This window comes from Lissotriton helveticus, chromosome 10 (assembly GCF_964261635.1).
Source record: "Lissotriton helveticus chromosome 10, aLisHel1.1, whole genome shotgun sequence".
Lineage (NCBI taxonomy): Eukaryota > Metazoa > Chordata > Amphibia > Caudata > Salamandridae > Lissotriton > Lissotriton helveticus.
The window spans coordinates 970882601-970897743 of record NC_136071.1 but is presented as its reverse complement, the minus strand read 5'-3'; the positions used below and the strand labels follow the sequence as shown (position 1 = coordinate 970897743).

At 43.9% G+C, this 15143-nt stretch overlaps 1 long non-coding RNA gene across 1 annotated transcript in view; it reads left to right on the top strand.

Annotated features, from left to right (window-relative positions):
* LOC144784689 (uncharacterized) overlaps positions 1–14852 on the top strand; it is a 40014-nt gene extending 25162 nt beyond the window's left edge. Inside the window, exon 3 of the long non-coding RNA XR_013601694.1 lies at positions 14716–14852. This is a non-coding gene — a long non-coding RNA (uncharacterized LOC144784689). The remainder of the gene's footprint in view (positions 1–14715) is intronic.
* The last annotated feature ends 291 nt before the right edge of the window (positions 14853–15143 follow it).

Genomic DNA, 15143 nt, shown 5'->3' with positions numbered 1-15143 from the left:
AAGAACACTGGTGGGGCTTACCAGAGCGCTTGTTTCACGTTTCCTTATTCTTTTCCTTTAAAATTCCTGTAGTTTCTCAAGTCCTTTGTTTTATGGAAATTCAGGGTATCCAGAGTAATGTAGGGTAATCCTTCACCAACATGTAGGTAGTTTCTTTGACCTCGTCGCCAGTATTGTAATTATGATAGTCCTTTGTAGCCAGATATAATGTAGATAATAATGTAGATTTATTGTTAAGATAGTTACATCAGTTAATTACAGGAAGATGGTAAATCCATATAATGCCCCACCAGGAGCAACCTCTGTCCTGCTCAGCCTGCCACCAACTGACACTCCACAGCTCTTCAAGTACTCTACATTACATGAGCACATCATACTTCCAGCATTCTAAATATCTTCAGGCATATCCTCACTCACACTGGCTGAGCAGTAGATAAGGGAACCATAGAGAAGGGAAATGCAGCAGTAGATTATAACAGTCACCCTCGGTTGTTGACCTTTTGCTGGACCCTATATTCTCCTGGTTGTAGAACACTGTGCACTTAAGTGCATGTGCTCCCCTTTAAACATAGTGGAAGTGGCATTCTCCTAATTGATATATTTAACTTACCTATAGGTTCCTTGTATATGGTAAAAAATGCGCCTGGAGCTTAAATTCCATAAGTGGACTAGGACCTACTGTGCCATCCACTACAGTGGCAATGCAAACATGGCTTCAGGCCTACCACTGTAGCTTGACTGTAACAGTGAAAAACATGTACTGCGACATGACAACCCATTTTGCGACCTTTTTGACAAGTAAAAACCTCCCTTTTAAATATTAACAAGTCACATCTATGTAGGCCTTGTAGCCCATAAGTTCGGGTGTGTAGTAGGGCATGTATAAACATTTCCTTTCAATGATGAGCACCCTGAAGCTATTTTTACTGTGGCAAACTTAGCTGTTCTAAGTAGAAAACCCAAGTTTGGATTAAAACACTAATTCTGTATTTTAGGAATGTGGCCAGCTGAAAATATTATTAAACAAATATTTTAATAGTAGTTAAAAATCCACTTCAATGGTGAAGTTGGATTAAGAAATATTATATACGTTATAATATCATATTACATATAGATATTAAGGGAAAATAACTTGTAGAAAGTTACCTTTTCCCTGACTGAAGTTCTAGGAGGCTAATTTAAATGTTCTCTCTAGCTTATCTCAGCCAGTAATTAGATTTGAATAGCTGTGAATAGGCATGAAAGCATGTCTCCTCTAAATCCCAACAGACTATGAAGGTTTGGGGCTGTGGGCATTCTTTTTGATAATGCAGTGTTAAATCCTGCTTGATTGCCAAAACTGCTTGAAGTGTCTGCTGGGTTCACATATAACACATTGGTCAGTGGGATAGTGCTCCAAACAAATGCGTATGCTACATGTAAAAAATATGATGTGATGCAATGTTGCTAATAAAAACAAGTTAAAAAAATAAATTAACAACTCAGGGACAAGAGGGAGAAGGAATATATAGGGGGTATTCGGGACCCGACAGGCGCCTTGACGCACCAGGACGACGCCAAGGCGGGCCTTTTCGGTGACTTCTACGCCGCGTTGTACTCGGCGGACACTCTTGACCCCGAGGATCAACGTGCTTACCTGAGGACGCACCTGCTCCCCCAGTTATCCGCGGAGTGGAACGAACAGCTCAAGGCCCCCTTCACCAGGGAGGAAGTACTGGCAGCCATTAAAGCGCTGAAGCCCCACAAAGCACCGGGACCAGACGGCTTCACCGCCCTCTTTTATCAAACCTTCACTTCGGAGGTGAGTGACTTCTTGGTACGATTGTTTAATAGCATGGGGGAGATGGGCGTGGCTTCGAGCTCCATGGCGGAAGCAGTGATATCGGTCATCCCTAAACCTGGGAAAGACCCCTCCCGATGCGTATCGTATAGACCTATAGCCCTGCTTAACATAGACGCCAAGTTGTATTCCTCCATTCTCGCGAACAGACTTCAGGACCTAATGCCGGCCCTCATCCACCCCGATCAATCGGGCTTCATTAAAGGGCGCCAAACTCACGATAACACCAGAAGAGTGATCCACCTCATTGAGAAGGCCAACAAGTTCAAGATCCCGGCGGTCCTGGTGGGTCTTGATACAGAGAAGGCCTTCGACCGCGTGGATTGGAACTTCCTGTTCCAGACCTTGGAGGCATTTGGCTTCTCGTCTAGATTCCTGTCCATGTTGAAAGCGAAAAACAGCAGCCCTCGGTCTAGGGTCGCGGTTAATGGTCGCTTGTCGGCGTTCTTTCCACACTCACGAGGCACTAGGCAGGGATGCCCTCTTTCTCCCCTACTTTTCGCCTTGCGCATAGAGCCGTTAGCGCTGGCCGTGAGGGAGAATCCGGATATTCGAGGTCTGCCCTTCACTGGGGAGCAACATAAGATATCCCTCTTTGCTGACGATGTCCTGCTTTCTTTTTCAGAACCTGCTCACTCTCTCCCCCACGTCCAGGACGCCCTGTCGCGCTTTGAAAGGGTGGCAGGTTTTAGAGTCAACTATGGTAAATCCTATATCCTTAACCTCACGCGCCCAATGGCTGAGGTAGACCGCCTCCGGCCGCTTTCGCCTCTGCCTTGGTCCCTCTCCTCCATAGTGTATCTGGGGGTCCATTTGACCCCCACTGTAGGCAAGCTCTATTCTGTCAACTTTCCCCCTCTTCTGACGAGGATTCAGAGCGATCTGGCCCGATGGAAGCCTATGTTTATTTCCTGGCTGGGGCGCATTCACGCGCTCAAGATGTCCCTGCTGCCTAAGCTTCCACATCTTTTCCAAGCGTTACCTATTGCTCTTGAAGGAGACTTTTTCCGCCGCATTAAGTCACTGATGCTTCGTTTCATCTGGCAGGGTGGCCGTGCACGATTCTCATTTGCCACCCTCCGGCGCCCGAGGAAGGAGGGAGGGGTTGGTCTCCCCGATATGCACCTATATTACAAGGCGGCGCAACTGCGCGTCCTGGTGGAGTACTCCCAGCCTGAGTCCGAGAAACATTGGCTTCATATGGACAGGAGTGTAGCGGGGAGGACGATCTGGGACCTGGTGTGGAAGCCCAAGAGAGATAGACCCAGAAACGCCTACATTAGTACGCCCACAAGCACCACCCTGAAAGTCTGGGACTCAGTCTCTGGGGATGAGCGTTGGACTACATTCCCATCCCCCTTCACGCCTATACACTTTAATCCGGCCTTTCCTCCTGCTGCTCGAGAGGGTCCCTTTGACACCTGGAGAGCCGGGGGCTGCCAAGCTCTTACGCACTTGTTTCATGGATCCGCCCCACTCACTTTTGACAACTGTATGCGTGATTACACGGTTCAACGATCGGAGCAATTCCACCACACCCAGTTGCTCCACTGGGCTCTGTCGCCATCAGTTAGAGATTCAGCCACCAGACCACCTACCCCCTTTGAAGCCTTCCTTTCTAAGTCCTCTACCATGCGGGGGTCATTTCCATTCTCTACGGACTCCTTCTCTCTACCACTATTTCTCCCAGACCACGTTACATGGGCCTATGGGAGGAGCACCTGGGTCGCAACATCTCAGACGAGGAATGGACCCATCTGTGGCACGACATAGCGAAACACAACCATTCAGTAGAGCTTAGAGAGGCCCATTTTAAAAAAATGATGGACTGGTATTTATACCCGGCAAAGTTACGAAAGATATTCCCGAACACTACGGATAGATGCTGGAGGGGCTGCGGCCTATTAGGAGACTTCCGCCACATCTGGTGGGACTGCCCTGTCATCCGTCCCTACTGGGAAGAGATTCTATCCCATATTAAAGGAATACTGGGCTACCCGAACCCGGACTCGTTGGCCCATGTGCTGTTGGGCCTTCGAGACCCGGATCTAGAACACCAATCTAAAGCTGACAAAAAGATACTCTGGCTGTGCATAGGGGCGGCCAAACTATCCCTAGCAGCGGCTTGGAAGAAGAAAGAAGCCCCAGCGATTTCCTTATGGCATGCAAGACTGTGGAGGTTGCTCAGTATGGTGCGCATGGCTGATATCTTCCGTGGCGATTTAAAAAAATTTGCATTCCGCTGTGTCCCCCTGGTCCGCTTTCTTTCCAACGGCTTGCCATCTGCAGTCTGCCCGCCCACGATCGAGCCCTCCACTTATTCCAAGTATGAATGAATCCACTCAGATGAATGTGTCATATGGTTAGGCTACCACCACTGGGGAGGGGGGTGGGGTTCCGGGGCGGGTTGGGGATTTTCTTGATGTCTAGCTTTCTCTCTTTTCTTTTTTTTTCCTTTCCTTCTGTGACACTCGCTCCAAGGTGAAGGCGGTGAGATGGACAATCCGATGAGGGGGTAGGCCTGTCCCATTACACCCTGGAGCTGCGGTAACACCCATACCTATTATTGGCTCCAATAATGTACTGACTCCGCTTCCATAGCCCGGACTGCAGTTCATTGCTTACTGGCGCTTTGGCCTCCCTCCATCCTGATTTCTATGCTTTCTTTGACCCCCTGCCATCTCCCTTACCTGATTTCATAAGAGCCCCCTGCGTGGGAAGTTGTGTGGGATTGTCGCATATTTCCTTTGTTTTTTCCTTCTACAAACTATTAATAAAAACATCTTTGACAAAAAAAAATTAAGAAAAAAAATTTCGGCACACTTGAAAGGGGAGGGAACAGGATGCCAAAACATTTCTTGCGGAACCACTGTCTGGTTGCTGAAGACTTACCAGACTTTTATCTCTGTGCTTGTTTTGGCGACAGTGGCTGCCTTAAATTTGATTTTAGTAATTAAATGTGGAATGACACTAGGCATACCACCTCATCCCTCAGAGCCTAAAGATTTTCACTAACTTGAAAATTTTCAGAGTGAGTAGTGTTGATCTCAGGAATTGTAACCCTATTGGTTAGGACATGCCCAGGAGTCATTTCCAGCTAGTGCCAGGCACAAACTTGTCACCCATAGGTGTCAATTTCAGAACACTTTCTGGTCATGCAGAAGATCAAAAGAGGACTGGAACTGCTGTATGTGACCTGAGCGGAGCTCTGTAGGGCTGGATTTGCTTCCTCTTCTACCCAGGACAAAGTGGAATCCAAGGGTCATAAGGCTGTCCTCCAGGAATACAACCAGCTGCAAGAAGCCTTTTTTGGGAAGTACCCAGCTGCCCAGTGGCAACTGGACCTGGACTGAACCCTTCTGTTGGCCTATACTTGAAACCGTGTGAGTCTTTAAGTGCCTCACTTGAGGTCCTGGGGATCTTTAGAAGTGTGCTCCTGTGGAGGAGTGGGGCTTAAAGAACTAAATCAGAATGTAAAATCTTTGACCAGGATGAACCTGGTTAGTGTATCCCACCCGTACTCCATCCCAGTCAGCCTCAAATTATGCCTAGGTCCTGGTACTGCTATGAGTGACTATCATTGGCACTGTGGGTTTTCTGTGCTATTTTTAATTAAAACGTTTAAAAAAATTGACTCTGGCTCCCCCAGAAGATTTTTGTCATTTTGGTGTTATTTTGGTTTTATTATTGTTTTGCATTTTGACATTTTGTTACTGCATTAATACTTTGCACAATGCTCTAAGTTACGCCTGCCTGTGCCATAGCTACCAGGGGTTGGATGTCAGATTAATTTAGTGACTTTGGGGGCTGACTTTGATAATATATTGTGATTATTACTTACGGTGGTTAGTCACCCATCCCAAATAATAATGCAATGTCTCACAGTCCATTAGTGTGGTAATTATTCAATTATGGAATTTGACATATTTCTTTCAAACAGTTGAAACTATGGTGTGAAAACTAATTTGCCTACTAACTAATTTATTGGCATATAGAGATAAAAGTAATTAAATGTTCTATTTTAGATCCACCCTACATGCGCAATTAATTTGCACTGTGAATATTTAACAACATATTGTGTCCCAAAGAAGTGGATACAAAAATGTTTATTCCATCCAAAATGTGACAGATATCCTGTCCACCCTATTACAATTGCTGTTGGATATAATGCATTTGTAATACAGCAGACAGGATATCCATCACATCTGTGATGGAGTAACTCGTTCCCTAACTCTAGTTAGAACATTGAAATGTTGGGAGCGCCATTGAAGACAATGGAGGGCTCCCTGCTTCTACGGGCCGGTAAAGGCCCGCAGAGCAACATTCCAATGTTTTACAAAGGCCTCTCGGAGCTCGAGGGGATTTACATCCCCTCAAGCTTCGAGAAGCCGTTGTTTTATTTGTTAGAACATTCTGCCCTCTAGTGACAGAATATTCTAATAGCCTTATAGCCCTTCGTAGCAGGGCTATACCAGCAATTAAAGTACCACTCCCTTGTTAAAGTCCCTCGCCTTTGAGGTGTGAGGGTGAGGGGGGGTGAGGGGGGTGTGAGGGTGTGGGTGAGGGGGGGTGAGGGTGAGGGTGTGTGAGTGAGTGAGGGTGTGTGAGGGTGTGTGAGAGGGTGTGAGGGTGTGTGAGGGTGAGGGGGGGTGTGAGGGTGTGTGAGGGTGAGGGGGTGTGAGGGTGAGGGGGTGTGAGGGTGAGTGAGGGTGTGTGAGGGTGAGTGAGGGTGTGTGAGGGTGAGTGAGGGTGTGTGAGGGTGTGTGAGGGTGAGTGAGGGTGTGGGGGTGTGAGGGTGAGGGGGTGAGTATATGGGTGAGGGGGTGTGACGGTGAGGGTGACGGGTGTAAGGGTGAGGGGATGTAAGGGTGAGGGGGTTTGAGGGGGTGTGAGGGTGAGGGTGTGTGAGGGTGAGGGTGTGTGAGGGTGAGGGCTTGTGAGGGTGAGGGGGTATGAGGGTGAGGGGGGTGAGGGGTGTGTGAGGGTGAGAGGGTGTGTGAGGGTGAGAGGGTGAGGGTGTGTGAGGGTGGGGTGTGTGAGAGTGAGGGGGTGTGAGGGTGAGGGGGTGGGTGAGGGGGTGTGGGGGTGTGAGGGTGTGAGGGTGAGGGGATGTGAGGGTGTGTGAGGGGTGGGGGTGAGGGTGAGGGGGTGTGAGGGTGAGGGTGGGTAAGAGGGTGTGTGAGGGTGTGGGTGAGAGGGTTTGAGAGGGTGGGTGAAGGTGTGAGAGGGTGGGTGAGATTGTGAGAGGGTGGGTGATGTTGTGTGAGAGGGTGAGTGAGGGTGAGAGGGTGTGTGAGGGTGAGGGGGTTTGTGAGGGTGAGGGGGTGTGAGGGTGAGGGGGAGTAAGGGTGAGGGGGTGTGGGTGTGAGAGTGGGTTGAAGAAATGTAGTCTTCATTCTCACGGAATACTTACTAATAGAAAAAAGAACTTGGCACAGAAGCTGAAAATATGAAAAGACATCTTTATTAAATGTAATAAGTGAGGCCACGTCACACAGAAGCCGTAGCAACTGAATGAGATAGTCTGAGGAATACAGAAAACAGACGCCTTTTATATGCTTAGGGTTACAAACTTCAGCATACAAGTAAGGGGCAGTCCTAGCTTTTGCAAGCATGCAAAAAATGCCTAACATGGACATGCAAGGTCTGCCAAACGACAAACCCATTTTACAGTTGTCCGGCCCATAATCAATCATTGAACAAACCCAACATTCTTCTTTAGACAAGCCGGACAAACCCATAATAAAAGGACCACAACCCATATCATAAACAGACCATAAAAGAAGGAACAGAAAACAGATAAGAAGCAGGATAAGGGGTGTGTGTGTGCATACCAAACTCTACAATGTCCTGTGCTTTGATCCTCAATCTTGATCAGCTAAAGGGCAGGAACTGGTTTAACAAGGTCAGCTTCAGGCAACAGGGTCAGTTCACTCAGGTCAAACAGGAGTCAGCATGAACTCGAGCTAAGGTGCACATGTCCTTAAAAGACTAGTTCAGCCACAATCATGGCCTATGTGAGGGCAACCACAAAATGGCTGCCATACACAAAATGGAACCCACGGGTTCAGAATTCACAGAACCTCAGACCCTCCTTTTGCCCTTACATAGGCAATCACTCAGTCTGTATCTGAATCGATATCAATATTATCCGTTATTCCCTTCACTAAGGCATTATTACTCGAGTTATCTTTCATGGAACGCAAGGGATAGACTTCGTTGGCATAAATAAACATCGCCTGAAATGCCCATACAGACCCATTGTAACTAAATGACAGAACTAAATAGGGAATACCTCTATCCGTAGTATGTGGCAAAAGACCACATACCCAACAATTAGTGGTGTTCATTACTAACTGGTGTTGATGCAGAAGCTGTACAAAGGAATTATTAGTAAACTCTGACCTCCTAACCAGTTCATGTTCAGGTAAAGTATGGAAAGAATGCGAGGAAGTAGTAGTAGGAAGAGACATAGGTTGGGAGGTGGGTACAGATGTCAATTGGGGAGCAAAAACAATCCAACCCACAAAAGACAACGTCATGCTTGAAAATACTAGAAAGCATGTCATTAAGAACATATGGACAACAGGAGAAAGTAATGACCACTATTACAAACAAAATTATCATTTTTCACAACTCTAAGCAGAAAGCAAATCCTAAAATTATATAGTAACATTTTTTATGGCTCCTATGCATTTCAGTAACTTATTATATGTTCAGGTGAAACAGTGGTGATCCTTATTAATGCTCTCAGATGAAAAGGGATACTCTTCCACAGAGAATGGACTTCATTCTGCTTTTACTAAACAGAATACTACTTTAAAACAATGCCAGCAAAACAGCAAAAATTAGTCTCCTAACACCCATTTTATGCAATCGCACGGGAAAAACCCAGAGTCCGTCAAAGCCTCTCCGGCAGGCTTCTATTGTTCATCAAATCCTTTTCTGTCGTTTTCTTCCGCATGGGCCTCTTCGTTCAGGCCTTTCATGAAAATGGTCCTTCTCAGTATCCGTTGGAGTACCCTCCTGGCAAACACTCCGCAGCTTATTTGAAAGTCTCAATGTCTCAAGGCAGTGCACCAATATCTCTCCTCTGCGGCAGGCACTACAGATAGTGTGCTCTCCATTGATCATGGGCACAGATCATCTCATGCAGACCCAAGTACTATTAATCAGGAAAGAGCAACAGGCTTTCATACTCAGCAACACTTTCAGACTCCAACACTCGCTTTTCAGTGTCAGAGGATGCTCGGGCTGCTCTTCCATTTAATCATAGGTACCACAATGTAGTGCCTTTTTCCAATCCTGGATCCTCTGGTGCACTGTCTTTCCGTTGGAGCAAAGAAAATGGGGTGTGTGGCCAAAACTCAGGCCAAGGGGCTCAATGGACTGCCTACTGTCAGAGGTTACCAGCACATGACAGGTGAGAAAACTGAAACTTCAAAGCAACAGATATACTTCTCTTTTGTTCTTTTGCACTGAAACTTGTTCTGTGATGTCCAATGCCGTCTGATGGAGCAAGTACGATTCTTTGGGGATATCATGGATGGCGCTCTGGCGATCACTGTCCAGCCTTGCTGCTTTTCTGGGTGCTGAGACTGTCACTGATGGGAATTAGCTTTTCATAAAAGGTCCGCAGGTTATTATGACTTAATCCCACAGAACCTAGTGACGTAGGAAATGGGACACATTTGTTATTTTCTTTCAATTTAGTACAAAAACAGTTTGTTTTTAACAAGAGGATTGCAAGCAGGTGGCCTGCAATCTGCGAGGGAGTGGCCATACGCCATGAGACAATTCTGGTCTTGAACACACTGTCATTCTCATAGAGTACAAAGACAAAGGCAATAATCAAAACAGTGCCTCTAATTTCTTCAATTGGGTTTCCATGTGAGAGCATATCCTCTACCATCTAAGGGTAGATAACTATATGAGAATTTTATCTAAATGGATGTCCTCACACATAGTGACATCGTCTAATAGGGTAAACACATTTTTTCTCTCAATGATTAAGTCTAGGTGTTCCTAAATTCCTTATCTAGAACATCTCAAAAGAAAAATCGCATAATACAGATTATCAGGGACATGAAGTAGGCCTAAAGAAGATTCTTAAAACCAGTCTGGTCATACAAAAGGGAATTATACATAATATAGGGGTTTCTGGTACATTACTGTAATCTGGAAGTGTGAACCTAATACAATAATAATAATAAAAGAAGGCTAACTGGTGAAAGGAATATGGAAAAGGGAAAATGGGACTAGGACACAGCTAAAATCCCCAATTACTAGGCACGATGCAACATCAATCAGGGGAGAAGTGACGAAAGAAAAATCTATTGGAAGAACAAGAAATTACTTGGGTGATAGTCAGGCATGTGACACAACACCAAGAGTGGGGGTGATACATAAAAATCAAAATAGTTCACGAACGTTAGCTCTACCACTGGCCGCTACACCATATACGGTAATCTCAGCTAATGTTCCAGTTCCTTTTTCAGGGAAAAAAATTAAACCTTGTTTCCTTTATGATACAAGGCCATACACTATTCAGGAAGCAGAATAAAACTGACTAAAGTAATATAAAAATTAGGTCACCATGCACAAAAGTCACAGATCTATAATTTATCCTTACCTCCAATTCAGGATACATAAATTTAGGTCTGCCTGTTCCTTACAGGAAAGGAGGCAGTAACGTGACTGTAGGTGAAACCTTGTTTCCTGTATATCTCTTTTATTTTTGTTCAAATACCATTATAGCCAAATTTGACATGCACTGGTGAAGTGTTGTCTGTCTTGCTCACAGGATGAAAAAATATCATATCTGTGAAATTTAGCGCAAATTCACCCAGCTGTTGTACAGGATACACATCGTCATGTATATCCCTTCACAACACAGGTAAACTTGTAATAGTATCATAAGCAGCAACATAAAACAAAAAACATGCAAAAAAAACGCACAAAACGGACATGTCAAGCCATCAGATATACTTGCTGTATATCAAGCACAAAAAGCATAGACAAAACAATAGCATATATAAATGAGCGGTGACGCATAACACCGTGTCAGGTTTAAAATCCTTACCCTCCTTTTTGACAGTAAATCACCAATTAGTGGATATCTGCAGTCAAATACAACTTTCAGACACACAGAACAGCAAGAACAATTCATGATAGAACCAAATACACAAACATGAAAAACGCATGGACATTTCTTTCCAAAGGAGTTACGCAAAAACACATCTCATTTCAACCAACCAAACTCACGTGTCTTGTCAGCCTTAAAATCACCCAGAACAATCCATGGATGATCTGTGAGCAGAAGCAAAAAAAAAATACACCACACACAAAAGAGAAAGCATTTCTCATAACAAACAAATATTCTGTATAACTAGTAATCAGAAGACCAAACATGATACAAATTAACAGACACAAAAATAAATTTCCATTACTTAACTGTTACCATCTTGTCAGTCAGCTTGCAAAATGAAGCCATTTTAACTTTCCAAAAGTAAAATTCTTTCACTGACACTCCATGTTATCTTTGGGCCACAATTTCCACTGTAAAAATTAATTCTTAATTGGAAAATCGTTCTCACTTAGGCATGTAGCCTTCAAAATCTCAATAAAAAGCTTCGTCTTATTGTCTGTCTAAGACTTAATGCAATGTTTCATTTTCGGTTAAATAAAAGCAACTAGCAGACATTATTTTTTTAGAGGCAGAGATACAAATATATCATTTCCGCAGAGCATTTAGCATGTGTTGGGACTTTCAAAGAAACCCTTTTTTCATACTTTTCCTTTGGAATTAATTTCTTTAATTTTTTATATTTTTTTTATGGAGAAACCAGAAACCCTCCTTTTAGAAGCCCTTTTAGCAAGATCATTCTGTACTTCGCAGAGACAAGGCCCTAATTTACGAGGTCAGAGATGTCGACATGACAGCCTGCTACCATTGTTTACAGGGGAACTAAAGATAACACCTCAGCGCGACTCGAGCCAGCCTCTGCAGCTGTCCTAGCCCCCAGCTTCTGCTCACTAAGAAGTTTGTCAAAGACAAAAGGCCTTCCGGATTCCTCCTAACCTGCAATAATTCACTCTATTTAAAACACATGTTATATATATTACTCCTGTTAGGGGCTATAATTTATTTCTATACTTATATTATTAAAACATTTACTGTGAATAATTCGCAGAACATAATAACACACATACCAGTTTTTAGAACAAATGCTTGTTTGCAATGGTACTCATTTCATCAACCTTAAATAGATGAAGGTCTCAGTTAGGTCCAGCCAAAGTTAAAAAACCTTCAACCCAGATATTAAACTCAAACCTCTGCACCAGGCACATTGGCTCACTGAGCCATTAAACGCAACCCCAAATGGGAACAACCTGCAAATTTGTGTTTTATACCTAAATGTATGCATTTACTGAAGCCTAAGGCACTTTAAAGCTATTTTAAATGGCAAAAATACCCAAATTCGACTTTGATATTTGGGGCACTTAAAAATAAATATCCTATAAGTATGTTACATATTAATCATTCTCAGAATGTTCTTTACACATTACAGATATTAGACATTAGACATATCTCATGTAAATCCTTAGAAAAATGAGTTTTTTACGCCTGCGCTAAGTGAGATGTCATATGCTAATGTCCTCATTATGCAGTGCAACACAACTCAAATTAAATTATAATGCTAGGAGGTCACAGTATGAGCATTAAGCTTCATGAATAGTAAAAAACGAATTTTGTAGCACTTATTTTTAATAATTATTTTTCCTAATTTAATAATTATTTGTAATAAACCCAATCATTTTTGATAATACCACATATAAAAGCAAGCTGCATCCCTTATTTCAGACATAAACAGAAAGGGGTGAAACACTCAGGACACACAATACGGCGCGCTTTAGCCATGCATTTCATAAATAGCGCCAATGCTATTCACTTACAGAAATTGCACTAATGGGAAAACCACATAGACATTTAAACACACATTTAACCCACAAACCAATACTCAGAACAAAAACAAAGGACAGCCAACAGACTGTACTTAAACCAAACCATTTGTAAATACTAGTTGTAAGTCATATTTACAAGAAACGCTTCTCAATTGTGTTTCAAAAGACTGCAAAAACAGCCCAACAGACTGATGTATGTCCAAGAAGCGAAAATACACTCAATTCACTAGCTTTGGCTAGCAGAACACCAAAAAATCGCTCTGCATATCTTCCTTCATAACATTGCGCAGAACAAAAGATCCTTATATGTATTATGTCATATTTTAATTCCCTGGGGATACAAAATCACCAAAGAAGAATCATTTGTTTGTATACTTAAACCTATTTAAGTATTCCTTCTAGGAGAGCCGGCTAATTAATTTCACATCACGCTATGGTACCTTCCAAATAAAGCCACACATTCTTCTTATGTGAGCTTTTAAACAGGCATGCCAAAAATATTGCAAAATCTACAATAATCAATGTAGTGCTTAATGTACTTTTCGTACGTGCACCGTTTAACTAAACCAAATAGAGAAAATTTTCCTCATTACCTGTTCTACACAAATTGCAATTCGCATATACAAACCTATACAAATCCAAAGTTGGCCAACACAAATTCCAAAGTTCCAAAGTTACAGTCCTAAATTTGCTAAGACCAGGCATCCTATAGCTCAATAATCTAGCTTCAAACTTCAAGGGGTTATCAAAAACGATATACTCGCAAATATACGAGCCCCTCGGCTTTGGTAATTGCAATAACCAAATCAAAACCAAGAAACCAACCCCTCGGCTTTGGTAATTGCAATAACCAAATCAAAACCAAGAAACCAAACAAGTCGTGGGAGCGACCCACTTGTACTTCTTATTTTTACTAATCAAAAGGTTATCCAAATTCTAACTGTCAAGTTCTACATGACCTAACGGTCTTTTTTAGAATACTCACACCAAAAAGGTTCTCAGTCAGGGGTGACATCATTTTGAGGAAGAACAGAAATATACTGGGCTGCAAAGACGAAGAATCTCCAGAATTCCTGTGCACAGAGTAGTAGAGTCCCGTCCTGTCCTCCTCAGTAGATTTCAGTCTTCTGACAAGATCACTCCCACAGAAAGTCACTTCACTGATGAAGCCCACGTTGGCCGCGCCATTTGAAGAAATGTAGTCTTCATTCTCAGGGAATACTTACTAATAGAAAAAAGAACTTGGCACAGAAGACATCTTTATTAAATTTAATAAGTGAGGCCATGTCACACAGAAGCCGTAGCAACTGAATGAGGTAGTCTGAGGAATACAGAAAACAGAGGCCTTTTATATGCTTAGGGTTACAAACTTCAGCATACAAGTAAGGGGCAGTCCTAGCTTTTGCAAGCATGCAAAAAATGCCTAACATGGACATGCAAGGTCTGCCAAACGACAAACCCATTTTACAGTTGTCCGGCCCATAATCAATAATTGAACAAACCCAACATTCTTCTTTAGACAAGCCGGACAAACCCATAATAAAAGGACCACAACCCATATAATAAACAGACCATAAAAGAAGGAACAGAAAACAGATAAGAAGCAGGATAAGGGGTGTGTGTGTGTGTGCATACCAAACTCTACAATGTCCTGTGCTTTGATCCTCAATCTTGATCAGCTAAAGGGCAGGAACTGGTTTAACAAGGTCAGCTTCAGGCAACAGGGTCAGTTCACTCAGGTCAAACAGGAGTCAGCATGAACTCGAGCTAAGGTGTACATGTCCTTAAAAGATAGTTCAGCCACAATCATGGCCTATGTGAGGGCAACCACAAAATGGCTGTGTGACGAGGAGGACCCGGACTCGGGCCCTCCAGGCTTACCTGTTAATGTCTCCCCTCTTTCCGAACAGCACACAGACTCCTGGAAGACGAAGGACGCTGCCTATAACCCCGGGATGTACGAAAAGGACCCGTGTTACTTTAATTGGGCGGAGCTCGAACCTGACCCCACTCACCTGCCACTGGTAAAACCCAGCCCAAACACCACTCAGGTGTGTGATACACCCGGAGGCGGAGAAGGAGAGTGGTGGCGAGAGGACGGAGCGGAGTGGAGTTCGAGGACGGAGGAGGCGAGAGAGGAAGATCGGAGGACGGAGGAGGCGAGCCAGGACGAGCGGAGCTTGGAAAACGCAGGACGCGGAGACCGAGACTACAACGACAAGCCAGGAGGCCAACGGGACGGCGTATCGCCCAGCCACACTTCCCGAGAAGTGTGGCTAGAACAGGTACGGTCACGCTTCACGGGTTGGGCGGGTCGTAAGTGGAGCAAACCTCTCTG